The 12,282-nt window shown below is 49.4% G+C and overlaps 1 long non-coding RNA gene across 1 annotated transcript; it reads left to right on the forward strand.

Moving 5' to 3' along the window:
- Positions 1-687: 687 nt before the first annotated feature.
- Positions 688-5,278, forward strand: LOC104914266 (uncharacterized). Its single transcript, XR_014879636.1, has 2 exons — positions 688-4,488; positions 4,700-5,278. It is a non-coding gene; the product is annotated as an uncharacterized LOC104914266 (long non-coding RNA).
- The last annotated feature ends 7,004 nt before the right edge of the window (positions 5,279-12,282 follow it).

Consider the following 12,282-nt stretch of genomic DNA (forward strand, 5'->3'; position numbering starts at 1 on the left):
GCAAGGCTTCAAACTCATGTTTAAATTGATGAGCGACCCAGATGAGTGGAAGCTAGGAAATTATCTACACCAAGACAAGGCAGCGGGCACGAGAGATGGCAGCAGAGCAGGGGAAGGATGGGTTTCCACTATGTAAGAGACACTTGTTGTGGGCGATCAGCTTACAGAGCAGATGGGAGAGAGACAAAGGGGAAACTTGCGTTGTGCCCTGGATTTGGGGAGGGATTGGAGTTTGGGGGGTGAGGTGCTGCCGGAGCTCCGCTGTGGGCACCCTGCAAAACGGGACCCTCGCTGGAAGGATCTTGGAGGTGCAGAACTCCTCTATTATTCACGTCACCCCAGTCCCAGTACGTCCACCTCCTCCTTCTCTAAGGCACTGTGCCAGGAGCAGCTGTGTCACAGCAGCCAGCTCCCAGCCATGGCCACAGAGGAGGAGACTTCTTCAGAAAACATTAATTTCAGCAAAAATCCCCTGTGTTTTGTGTCCTCACCTCCCATTCCATGTAACCCCAACGATACCAATGAGTACAGGTGTCTCCCTGGGCAGGGAGCTTTACATGTGCCTCTCAAGAAGAACAAGGGGAGAGGACACAGGAGGAGCAGAGATGGTTTCTTTTTCTTTCCCTGATGCAGCATCACCTTTGAGAGAGATGTCAGTGTGCATGTACAGATCAGGTCTTCGCCTGAGCACTGAGGATAACCTGGATAACTCCGAATGCCCATTTGCTAGAACAATTTCCTCCAAGCATCCAAAGGATGGAAGGTTCAGCCAGAGGCATCACTGCAAACTTGGAATCAAGCATTCAAGAGACCTGAGCAGAACACTGAGCCCGGTGCCTGTGGCCCTGCCTGCGTGGGAAAGGCAGAATTGTCACTCTGTGTTCACGATGCTCCACTGCCCTCAGTGACTGCACTGCACTCACCACTGCTCCGGTGCCTCCTGCTGCTGCAGGACAAGTGCTGGGTGCCACGTCTCTTCCCCATTGTTTCTCACTCTGCTTCTTCTCTAAGCTCCTTTTGTTTGCCCTGCACCCTTTGCCGGTTTCCCAGACCCATGAGGCGAGCAGATCAAACAGATGGATGCTCCCTGCTTGTCTCCAAGGACGGCTGATCTACCAGAGCCAGGAAGTTAGTGCTTGTGCATGGAAGTCACTCAACCTCCATGCAAAGGCTGTCACTGAGAAGCAAAGCAGCCCTCGCTCCCTGTAGCTTAATCCCCTGACCTCAGACCCGCATCGCTCCAGCTGGAGCAGTAATTCCTGCTGTTTACATGGGTCAGCAGCTAGACAAGGACTTGACTTAGATTTTCTCAGCAGGTCACACGGCTGTTTGCTAATCAGCGGTAGCATAAACACTGCCGGAATCCTCACGGGTCACTTGCTAGGGACAGGCTGAACAAACCAGCACCAGATGAAAAGCAGCACGGGTGAGTGGGTGAGGCTTGAAGCAACTGCACCGGAGCCCTGAGTCTGTGCCTGGAGGGCTTCCAGGACTCATGAAAGGGAGAGGCAGCGCCCAGGAGACCCATTGCTCAGCCGAGGTCCTTGCCTAGATCAGTGCACGTGGGGCAGCTCCCAGGCAGCATCTGCAGAGGTGTGAGCTGCCAGCAGCACGAGGACGGACCTTGGACACTGCAGGAGCGATGGCTGCAGCTCTCATCACATTGCCTCTGTCATCCACATCCTCAGGTGCAGAGGGATTCTTGCAGTGGACATGTATAATGGAAGGGCAGCTCCCTGCATGGGGACTCGCTGGGTCCTGCCGGCCCTGTCCCTGGGGATCCACTCTTCCACCAAGGAATCAGAATTGCTCCTCCAATGGTAGGATCTGGGAGTTACTGCCATCCCGATCCTTTAATAACAATACAGTTGTGGATATAGGAACCAGGAGATTGTGTCACACCTGTGTGCAGTGGCTCACCAGTTCTGTGAACCAGAGAGGCCAGGAAGGGTTTCATGGGGCTGAGTGGTGTAACAATCCCTGCAGGAAGGGATGCCTCTCTTCTTCCCTCTGCAAGCTGCTTCGTACCTCAGTACCCAAGGATCTAGGGCTTATGCTTTTATAATGCTGTCAAACAAAATTACGAGTCAAGTTCAGGGTAAGTTATATCTTGATTTTGTCTTTTTCCTTCTGAAGAACCCCTGGGAGTGGTGGTGGTGGTGTTGAGCAGTGATGGATCTTTTCAATCTCTCTTCCATGCTGACCATGTTATGGCCTGCCCCCGTTTTGCTGTATTTCTCAGCACTGCTTTATGCAGCAGCTCAGTGTTCCAGAACTAAGGGCAAACGCAGAGGTGAAATGCACTACATGTGCAGGCTTCCAGCCCCAATCACTGCCCTGCCCACCACGATCCTGCAAGCTGGAGCATGGGGCAGCCTGGGGTTTCCTATAAGGGCAGCACTGACCTAATTAGTGTCTGAAACAAACAGCAGAGAAAGACTCACAGCCGTATGGCGCAGCACAAACCTTCTCCCTCCTTTCACTCTCCCAGCCCCGGGGATCCATCCCAGGCAGGTGCTGCTGTGATTGCAGCAGGCTGTGAATCCTCTCCCCTTTCCTCACGGGGATGCCACCTGCTGTCTTCTGACCTCGTTAGCTTCTCCTCCTGTTCCACTTCCCTGCTCCGCGCTCCCAGCCCCACCTTGCAGCTAATTACTACAGACTGATCTGCAGGAAGAGCAGGGCCAGCAAGGTGCTCCTTGTCCTGCCTGGTCAGCACAGGAGAGGGATGTGCTGGCCGTCAGGATGATGCCCTTCTCCCGTTCTTCTCTTTTTTCCCTCTTTGTATCTATCTCAATCATTTGCTTGACGCTCCCCCTCGCCCTCTGCCCTTCTTGGACATTTTTGCACATTACCCATTACTCAAAAAGCAAATGTTGCTCTGTCCACTTGCACGTACTCACACCCACGTCGCCCCTCTTTATTTCAGATTGAGCTTTCTTGCTGTTCATTCCATATTCTCTTCCGTAACTCCAGGGTTGTGGGCCGCATCCCAAGGTGGCAGAAACCACATATGATTCAGGACGTTGTGCTTGCTGGAATTCTGGGCACTTCTTCTCAGGTTCTGCTTCTCTTGTATCATTTATACTCTGCAAAGGGATCTCACATCTGTGTCAGCCTGCTTGCATGAGATCTTTGCCTGAGACTGCTGCAAGCAATTCATTGCAGAGGCCTAAGAGGGCTGCAGTGGCTGTTCTACCCACTTTTCATGCTCCTCCAGCACCCAGCCAGCTGCTCTCCTCCTGGAGATCCCTCTGAGGACATTTGGGACTCTTCATTAGGAGACTGTGGCTAATTTTAGCTATTTCAGTACACAAAGTCAGACAAGAAGATCTTAAGGAATAGCGTGGTGTTGTGAGTGGTGGAATTTAAGAGACAAGATGATTCTCTTTCCTATTTCTCCATCAGCCCTCTCTGAATGGCTGAATGTCACATGGGAGCTTCTTTCTCCATCATTCATGTGGAACATGCCTGCACAGTACAAGTTTCTCTTAGACTTGAATTTCACGCTCTTCAAAGAGGCACACGGAGCAGAGCCATAGGGAAGGCTGGGCGCACTCTGCAGACACAGCAGCGCAATGCAGGAGAGGTTCAAGAGCTGGGGAGCATCTCCATGTCTGCAATGGGCAGCACCTTCATCCTGTGTCCTCTCCACCTCGGGGTGTTTTCTGCCTCTCCCCAGCACAGGAGGCGGATGTGCAGCAGCAGTTTGTTCCTTGGAGATCTCTGCTTCTCATGGAGGCGCGGTGTGAGCTCTGCCAGATGGCACAATTAGGCATCTGCCCTCTCCTCAGACTGTCTTCGCTGCAGTTTGGCTTCCAGATAAGTTAAAGCATTCTTCTTTTTGTGACATTAACTCCTTCAAGATCGCAAACTATCATCTTTCAAGAGCACTGATGTAGAAGCCAACTGAACTACCAACGAGTCTTTGGAGTATCTGTGGCTGTAACTTCCCCAGGTTAATCCCTGTGAGGCTTTCTGAGCCCTTTCCCATCTCCAACCTGAGCCACAGTGCAGCTGTGTCACACCATGCACACACCTGGCTGTGGACCCACTGAGCCCAGCCCCAACCTGGAGACTGACTTTGTGATGTTTTAATGCTCAGTGTGTGTGGATGGGGCAGATTGCTGCTCTGCCCTCGGAGCTGAAGCTCAGCTCCTGAGCTCCTGAGCCTCACCTTTCTGGCTGGAGGGGCTGTGAGCACTGATGGAGCTGCGGGTGTCTCTGTTTATTCCAGCGACTCAGACCAGATGGCTTTCGAAGGTCCCTTCCCATTCAAACCATTCTATGATCCTACGACCTATTGCTGGGTGGTCCCTTTAAGAAAAAGTTGCTTTCTCTTTCTCTTTCTCAGCTTTCACTTTTAGCCCACCACATTCCCACAGCCATGAACACAGAAGTCTTTCGCTTGAAGAAATGGACAAATTATATATTTTGGTACCAGAATCGCTGTTTTGAAATTAAGGACATGTGGCTCCACTACTACTGGTAAGTCACTGGAGAGGGAAAGCGGTGTGTGGCACAAAGGGGCTGACCCTGGGCAGAGCCCAGCAGGGCTGGAACTGGGGCTGGAACTCCCTCTCCTCTGCAGGGAAAGCAGAGAGCTTGCTGCTGCAGCGGCTCAGAGGCGATCCCAGCCGGGAGTCGAGGCGGTGCTTTGCTCCCTGGGATTTCCTCACTCTCCTTTCTCACGTTGCAGGGATAGGGATGACATTGGCATTGTTATCCGGGGCAGCATGAATCTCCACAACGCCACTGCACGGATTGTCAACTCGAAAACACTGCATCTGTCCAACCACAACCTAACGTACTACCTCAAGTCAGACAGTGAGAAGGACATCAATGACTTTCTCCACAAGCTTCAGGAGCTGGATGTCCGCATCACTAACCAATAGAGGTGCATCTCGTGCTCTACCATGCAGCACTTCTTTTCTTCTTGAGCAAACAACCATTTAATTAGGTTATATTTAAGTTTGGAAGCAGCGATTCCTCCAGCTGAACGCTTGAACTTGCCTGTTGTTGTACCCTTGAAGGAAATTCTCCCGTTATGTGCTGTTTATTTGCAACGCAGCAATGAAAGGGCACAAGGTGAGCTGAAAAAGTTGTGATCTGAGCTAGCGAAAAATGTCTTCAGCTCTGAAAATATCACATTATTTGCAAGTGATGACATTAATGCTGCCTGTGGGGGAGCTCTAGGAATTACTGGAAATTGAAAATGAATATTGCCTTTCACTCACACACTGCAAAAATAATAATAAAAGAAAAGCTGCCATCTGGTTTTGAATGCTTTGTGGTGTCTTTTTTTGTTATTATTTTTGGGGGTGTTTCTGTGCGTCCCCTTGTGAGTCCCTTACCACCCACAGCATCCTATGGTGCTGTGATCTGCAGTCATCGTGTCATCTGATTTTCTTTGTTTTCCAAACTTTTCAGGCATCCGGGATTTAATTTTACAGGTCTACATTTTGATTTTGAGATTTCGTATTTTAAAATTTTAGCTGAGACTGATTTCTAGACCCAGTTTTTGAAAGGCTGTAAAACAGTTCCTCCTCGTTAGACACTCTTGCTTTCTGTGCATCGAGGTGCTCGCTCATCATTCTGCTTTCACAGAACCGTAGAATCACCAAAGTTAGAAAAGACCTACAAAATCATCCAGTCCAACTGTCCACCATCCTATCCAAACCTTTTCATGGAGGGTGATGGAGTCCCATTTTGAGGGATCAGCAGAGCTTGCGTGTGTATGTTGCACTTTGAATTCCTGCTCTTCCCTTTCTTTTTTATGCAGGGAATTTCTTAGGTGGGTTCTTATCACACTGAATAGTGCTCCGTGGGAGCATCCCTGGCACCTGGAGGTGGAGCAGAGCTGACCTCACCAGCACAGTTCTGTGAATGAGGTGAAAAATCGCGTTGCCTTGGAATGTGAGTGAACTGTCAGTAGGAGGCATTTAAAGGGATGGGACAATATCTGTCCTAACTAGGTTGTACAGACAGTACTGTGGAAATGTAGGTCCAAAGGAAAACCATGTGCTGTACAGGGGATTTTTACCCCTCCAAAAGAGAGCGCTTCTCCTCCGTGTCACTGCTGCCTGTTTCCAAGGGATTCTGAAAAATACAGTGATTTTTGGAGAAAATGTTTTCCTTCTGAGATGCTTCTGACCCAGACAAGAAACACCACTGTCAAAGAGCTCAAGATTTATTGACAGATGTGTCTGTGCAGCACGTCCCAAGCACACGCTCAGCCTTTTCTGCAGCACTTGTGGGCAAGCTGAGATGGAGGGGCGTCCTGGTGTACAACGCTTGTGGGGACTGCTGACAAAACTGTCCCTCAGTGGTCTTTGTGGGTGGGCAAAGTGGGCAAGAATGTTGGTCATGGAGCAATGAAACAAATGGCAAAACCAAGAGGAGTCTTGGGACCCTGACAGGTCCGTGTGTCCGTCTGCCCCACACTTGGCTCCAGCACTGCAGCTGGGCATTAATCTCCAACTGCAGAGGGAGCTCTCAGGGAAAAACACACGTCCCTTCCAATTAATTGTGCTCAAATCCACTGAAATGAGTGGAGGGAATGCAACACTCAATTATTCCCAGCAATCAAATTAAATTGATGCTTGTCATTAAAGAGTCACCATGTGCCTTCGGCTGCCTTGCTGGGAGCTCTGATGGTGACTGCGTTGTCACCGTGGGGTGGTGGTGGTGAATGGATTCCTGCGCTTGCTTTATCCCCGGTCAATCTCTACAGACTTCATTTGCCAGCATTTTAATGACGTTCTCATCACAGGATTTGGAAAATACCCCCCAATCTGATATGCTGTAAGGATGACCCAGTGCATTGCATGATTTGTAGTCAAGGGGAGGAAAATCAAAGCGCCGTCACAAAGAAAGAAGAGACTGAGCAACACAAGTTGTTTGTTTGGGACGTTCATCTTTGCTTCGCCAAGTTTGTGGTCATATTTAAAAATGATGACCTGACAGCCTGAGGACACGGCTTTGTGCAGCAGTGTTGTGTCTTTGCCTCTTTTCTTTCTTCCTTTCCCAGCATTGGAAGCTTTTTGCTATCACTATAGAATCATAGAATTGCTCAGGTTGGAAAAGACCTCCGAGATCATTAAGTCCAACCACAACCTAACCATACGACCCTAACTCTAACAACCCACCGCTAAATCAGGTCCATTTTCACCACATCCAGATGGTTTTTAAACCACCTCTCTGGGGAGCCTATTCTAGTGCTTAACAGCCCTTTCTGTATAGAACTTTTTTCCTGAAAACCCCTTAAACTCCTGTCTGTTCTAGGAAAATTGCTATCTGGAAGAGAAGTGTGCCCACCAGCTTTCCTCCAGTAAAGGTAACGAATTAAGCAGGCACTCATCAACACATTAAATTACTGTGACAGTGATAGTTCATTGCCATTTCCTTCTGTTCTCAGCAGCCCTGTGAAATGCATCCACCAATTATAGTAAATACTTTTAAAATTATGAAATGTCTCTTATTTCTTGCCTGGAGAGGCTGTGGATGCCCCATTCTTGGAGGTATTTAAGACCCTTAAGATGGAGCCCTGGGTAACCCGGTCTGGTACCAGATCTGGACGTTGGTGGCCCTGCCTGTGCAGGGGCTTGGAACATGATGATGAGGTCCCTTCCAACTCAAGCCATTCCATGCAGCAGCAGGACTGGTGGTGCACCTGCCTGGTTTTGGGGGTAGCGTGTCTGGGTGATAAATGGAGTTGAAGAGGAGGATTTGTGCATTAACGTTATTGCTGTTATTGGGCTGGAAAAGATTATCTGGACTAGTCTAATGCTGGCCTGATCCTGTTAACCAGCTACCACAGATGTTTAGACAAACACATCCGTCATCTCAAAATGAAAAATTAAAGGATCTCAAATGGGTTTTCAAATGAGACTTGAGCACAGGAAAACAGGGCGATAATTGTCTCTCTGGATTTCTTTTTGGTGTACCTTTGTTTAATGTTCGTGCAAAATAATTGTTTCATATAGGCAGTTCAGCATATACCTTGCAGCCAAATTAAAACATCCTCAGCACATTAAAACTGTGACCACAGGGAAAGATCAACTGCACTTGGAACTAAGTGCGTGTATACAGCACAGATCTGTGTCCTGCTTGCACACTGCTATCCAAAATTACAATATGCCATAGGTGTGGGTTCTGAAGGCAATGGAAAATGAGCTCGTGCTCAGTGCCACTTATCTCGTGGCTGCAGTGTGGATGGGGGGGTCACTGGGTAAGCAGGTCTTCCTGACCTCAAGTCTCATCGTTTCTTGGAGCCATAGAATGTCTTTTGTTGGAAGGGACACATACTTGTCCCTTGCTTCTGTGTCACTTGGGATCAGTCTGACCTTGTAGAGAGCGCATGGTCAGCAGGACGAAGTGTCTCTGACCCTATGGACTTTCCTGGTGGGTTTGGAGAGGAATCTGTTCCCAACAAACTTCTCCCCTACCCACAGCAGTGCAGGTGGAGCGATGGGATTTCTGTGCAGCCCAGCAGCACAGGACCTGGCAGGGATTCGTGTCCTGCACACTGGATGGGGTTTCGTGGGAGCTGCTGGGACACTGATCTGCCTGGGTTCCCAGCTCAGAGCTGAGCAAAGATGTGTGGAGGTCTCCAGTCCGACCTGCCGTTTGGAGCAGGACAACCCCAGTGTTACACCAGGATGGCTGTAAGGCTTTGCTGAGCCAAATCTTAGAGAATGGAAGCCTCCGTCTGAACAAGGCTGGCCATCCTCCCGGAGAGGAAGGCTCTCCTGGTGCCAGCCCTGACCTCCTGAGCCTGAGCCTGTGGCTGCTGCTCCAGTGTCTTCACATCCAGTTCCCTTTCAGATAACTTAGGATTGATGTCCTGCTATTTTGCGTAACGCCCACCTCACTTGGTTTTTCATCATGTGTGCATTGCTGATGCTGAGCATCATGTCATCATCCAGATGTTAAAGGATGAGTCACTGGGGCCCTCAACCATTACCAGTTTTGAAGCAGACATCAGTCCATCACTCACCACCATCTGAGCCTATTTTCAACCACCAAAGAGCCCATTCTGCCTCAGCTTCCAAATAAAATGTTGCAGGAGAGCATCTTGTGCCACCTGACCCACAGGAATCACAAACACAGTTGCACTTACACTGTGCTCTGTCATTACAATCACTCCACTGGTTCTCTGTGAGCATCATTTTACATCCTAAGAATGTATTCTGGGTGGTTTTGCTTTAATTAACTATCATTATCTCCTGACTGATTTTACTCCAAGCTGGCCAATCACTTTTCTTTGCCTGAAATCCTATTGATTAATATTAATATTAATATTTGTAGAAAACAGTATATGTAATTTGACCAAATGCTGTCGGCCTGACCCCTGTGAGCCCAGCTTCAGCTGCAGCCCAAGCCTTTCCCTTCTGCTCCCTTACCAAGCCGATGAAAGACACTCAGAATGTGGTTTCTTTTACACCTTGTGTGTTTTCTCATGCAGATGCATATTCATGGCTGTTTGATACAGGACCTCACGTGGGTATGTGTATTTGCATAAGCATTCAGATAGAATATTTGCACGAGTAATTAGGACTTGTTTGCTTTTCACGAGTGCTTATTTGCGAGGGAATGTTTTTCTACCAAATATTCACAAACAAAGGAGGTGGCAAACACAACCAGAGCAGTTCACAGGAATTAGCTTGCAAGGAGATTTCACTGTGAGGCCATAATATCCCCACCCACCTCTGGTGGCTGCATAGCCAGTCATCTGCAGAAGCTGCTGGGCTCTAAGAACGCATTTCCAAGTGTGCAGCATCATGTGGAGTGCAGATGGAGGCAGTCCTATAGCACTGAGATTCAGCCAGTAATTAACTATAAGAAGTAAGAATATTAATTATAATAAAATAATCCTTGCCTGGCATGAGAGCCTGAGTCTGGACTAACACCTGTTCTTTATTCTCAAGGCGCCGTTCCCTGTTAATTCTTCCTGAGCTGAATCCAAAGGACAGGGTGCTGCTCTGCTTCCCATAAACCCAGGGACTTATTGTGAAGACACAGGTTGGTGAGCATGATGGGGATGGAAGATCTTTGAGGTCTTCTCCAACCTTAAGGATTCAGTGATGCTGTGAGTGGGCATGGTGGGCTGATGCCTGGACTTGATGATCCTGGAGGTCTTTTCCAACCTTAATGACTGAGTCTATGGTTCTATGGGTGGACACAGCGGGTGATGGGTTGATGGTTGGACTAGATGATTTTAGAATCATTAAGGCAGGAGAAGAACACTAAGGTTCTGCGTGGGCATGGCAGTGATGGGTTGGTGGCTGGATTTAATGGTCATAGAATCATAGAATGGCCTGGGTTGAAAAGGACCACAATGATCATCCAGTTCCAACCCCCTGCTGTGTGCAGGGTCACCAACCAGCAGCCCAGGCTGCCCAGAGCCACATCCAGCCTGGCCTTGAATGCCTCCAGGGATGGGGATCCACAGCCTCCTTGGGCAACCTGTTCCAGTGATCTTAAGAGATTTTTCCAACCTTAACAGGTCTTCAGTTTTATGTTGCTTAAGTCTTCTCTTCCACTTAGAGCACACTTTGATTCCAGAGCTCCCTGAGGTGCAGCCCCCTCCCCATGCAGGAGCTCGAGCTGCACGGCGCAGTGCTGATGGTGAGGCTGGCCCCACACACACTCCTCCTGCTGAGGTCTTGTATGCAGTGTGAGCTGTTAACCTAGCAGTGAAATACAGAACAAGATCCTTGGACGGGAGATGGGGCAAGGCAAACTCAACCCAGAAATAATTGCTGAAGCAGTTATCCCCTTGGGTTCCAAGGGAACAGAGGCCTTCTGCAGGAACAGCTCTTTGAAATCACTGCTGCCACTATGCAGGTGGTCACAGGGGCCTGGAAAACCGTGGCTGTGTGATTCCAGACTGAGCTCAGACAGGGTGAACCCGGAGCTCTGTGCCCTACTTAGCTGTTGTATATATTTGTCACTAAGTGGGACACTCAGTAACCTGAGATCTGACAGCCTTCACATCCCGTATGGGGAGATGTCAGTCATGCTGGCTTACATCAAGCACCTTCCCAAGCGTCTGGGCCACATTACAATATCCCAACACGGCCAAATTGTGGATGTGAACCACACGTGCTAATCTCTTGATCCTGCCTTATTTCCCTTTTGGACAGTCCCCAAGGGAAGGAAAAAATCTTGTTAGTGAGCACGGCCGTTGTCACTCTGCCCTGATTCTTGGTACAGGTACCAAGGGGTCCGGATGGGAAAGGTGCCCTCCCAGCAGGACCGAATGGGAGGAGCTGGAAATTCAAGCACAATATTAGAGAAGCAGCATGTGCTGGAATCCCTCTGCCACAATACCCTTTGGTGACCTTGCTTCCTAGTGTGGGAATACGGCAGGGATGGTTTTGGTCCACTGCAACTGGAAAGGCCTGGGCGGTTGGCCAAGTGAATATCTGCTGGGTTAATCACCGCGCAAATCTAATCAGGAGCAGGAATGTGCCAGGCTCATTACTGAAATTAAATTCACCTCCAATTAAAGAGAGAGCTACAAGCTTCCACCACACAGCAGTGCCCCCAGGCTGCCCCTCCCCAAAAACAGCCGCTCCGGTCCTGCTAATCGCTGGGGCTGCTGGATGCCGGAGGGCTTTCCAGGTGCAAGGAAGTGAATTGCTGCTTGTGCTTTCCCCGAGGCACTGCAAGGAGATTGCTGATGCACTTAATAAGTCACCCAGTGAGGCAAAAGCAACTTGGGTGGAAGGATTTTCTGTGAGCACTCACTGGGAGAAAACGGAGGATGCAGTGATTGCAACACCTCTGCCATGGGATTGCTCCTGGGGTCTGTGGGCGCCTTTACAGACTCTCGGCTGCATCGTGCTTTGGGACCAACGTGTCCCGTGTCTGCACTTTGGAGCAGGTTCAGTCCGAGCAAATGGGCTTTGTGAAGAGAACAGCGAGGTCACAAAGCTGAGCAGATAAAATGCAGAGATTGTAGAATTGTAGAATTGTGAAAAGACCACCAAAGTCACCCATCCGTCCCCACCCACCCCACCATGCCCACTGCCCACATCCTGAGGGATGTTCCACATCCCCACAGTTCTGTAACACCTCCAGAGATGGTGGCTTAAAAGCTGCTCAAGCTTCATTTGCCCCCGTGCCCTCACTAATTAGCCTTGCACAGCCCCATCCCATCACCACCACACTCAGCACCATCTCTCCCTCCGTCAGCTCTTCACCTCAGCATTATGTGAATTCAGGGAAGAAAATCTAATATCTTTGCTCAAAATCAGTGTTCCTCTCTGAAACTCA

This window comes from Meleagris gallopavo, chromosome 25 (genome assembly GCF_905368555.1).
Source record: "Meleagris gallopavo chromosome 25, MGAL_WU_HG_1.1, whole genome shotgun sequence".
Taxonomy (NCBI): Eukaryota; Metazoa; Chordata; class Aves; order Galliformes; family Phasianidae; genus Meleagris; species Meleagris gallopavo.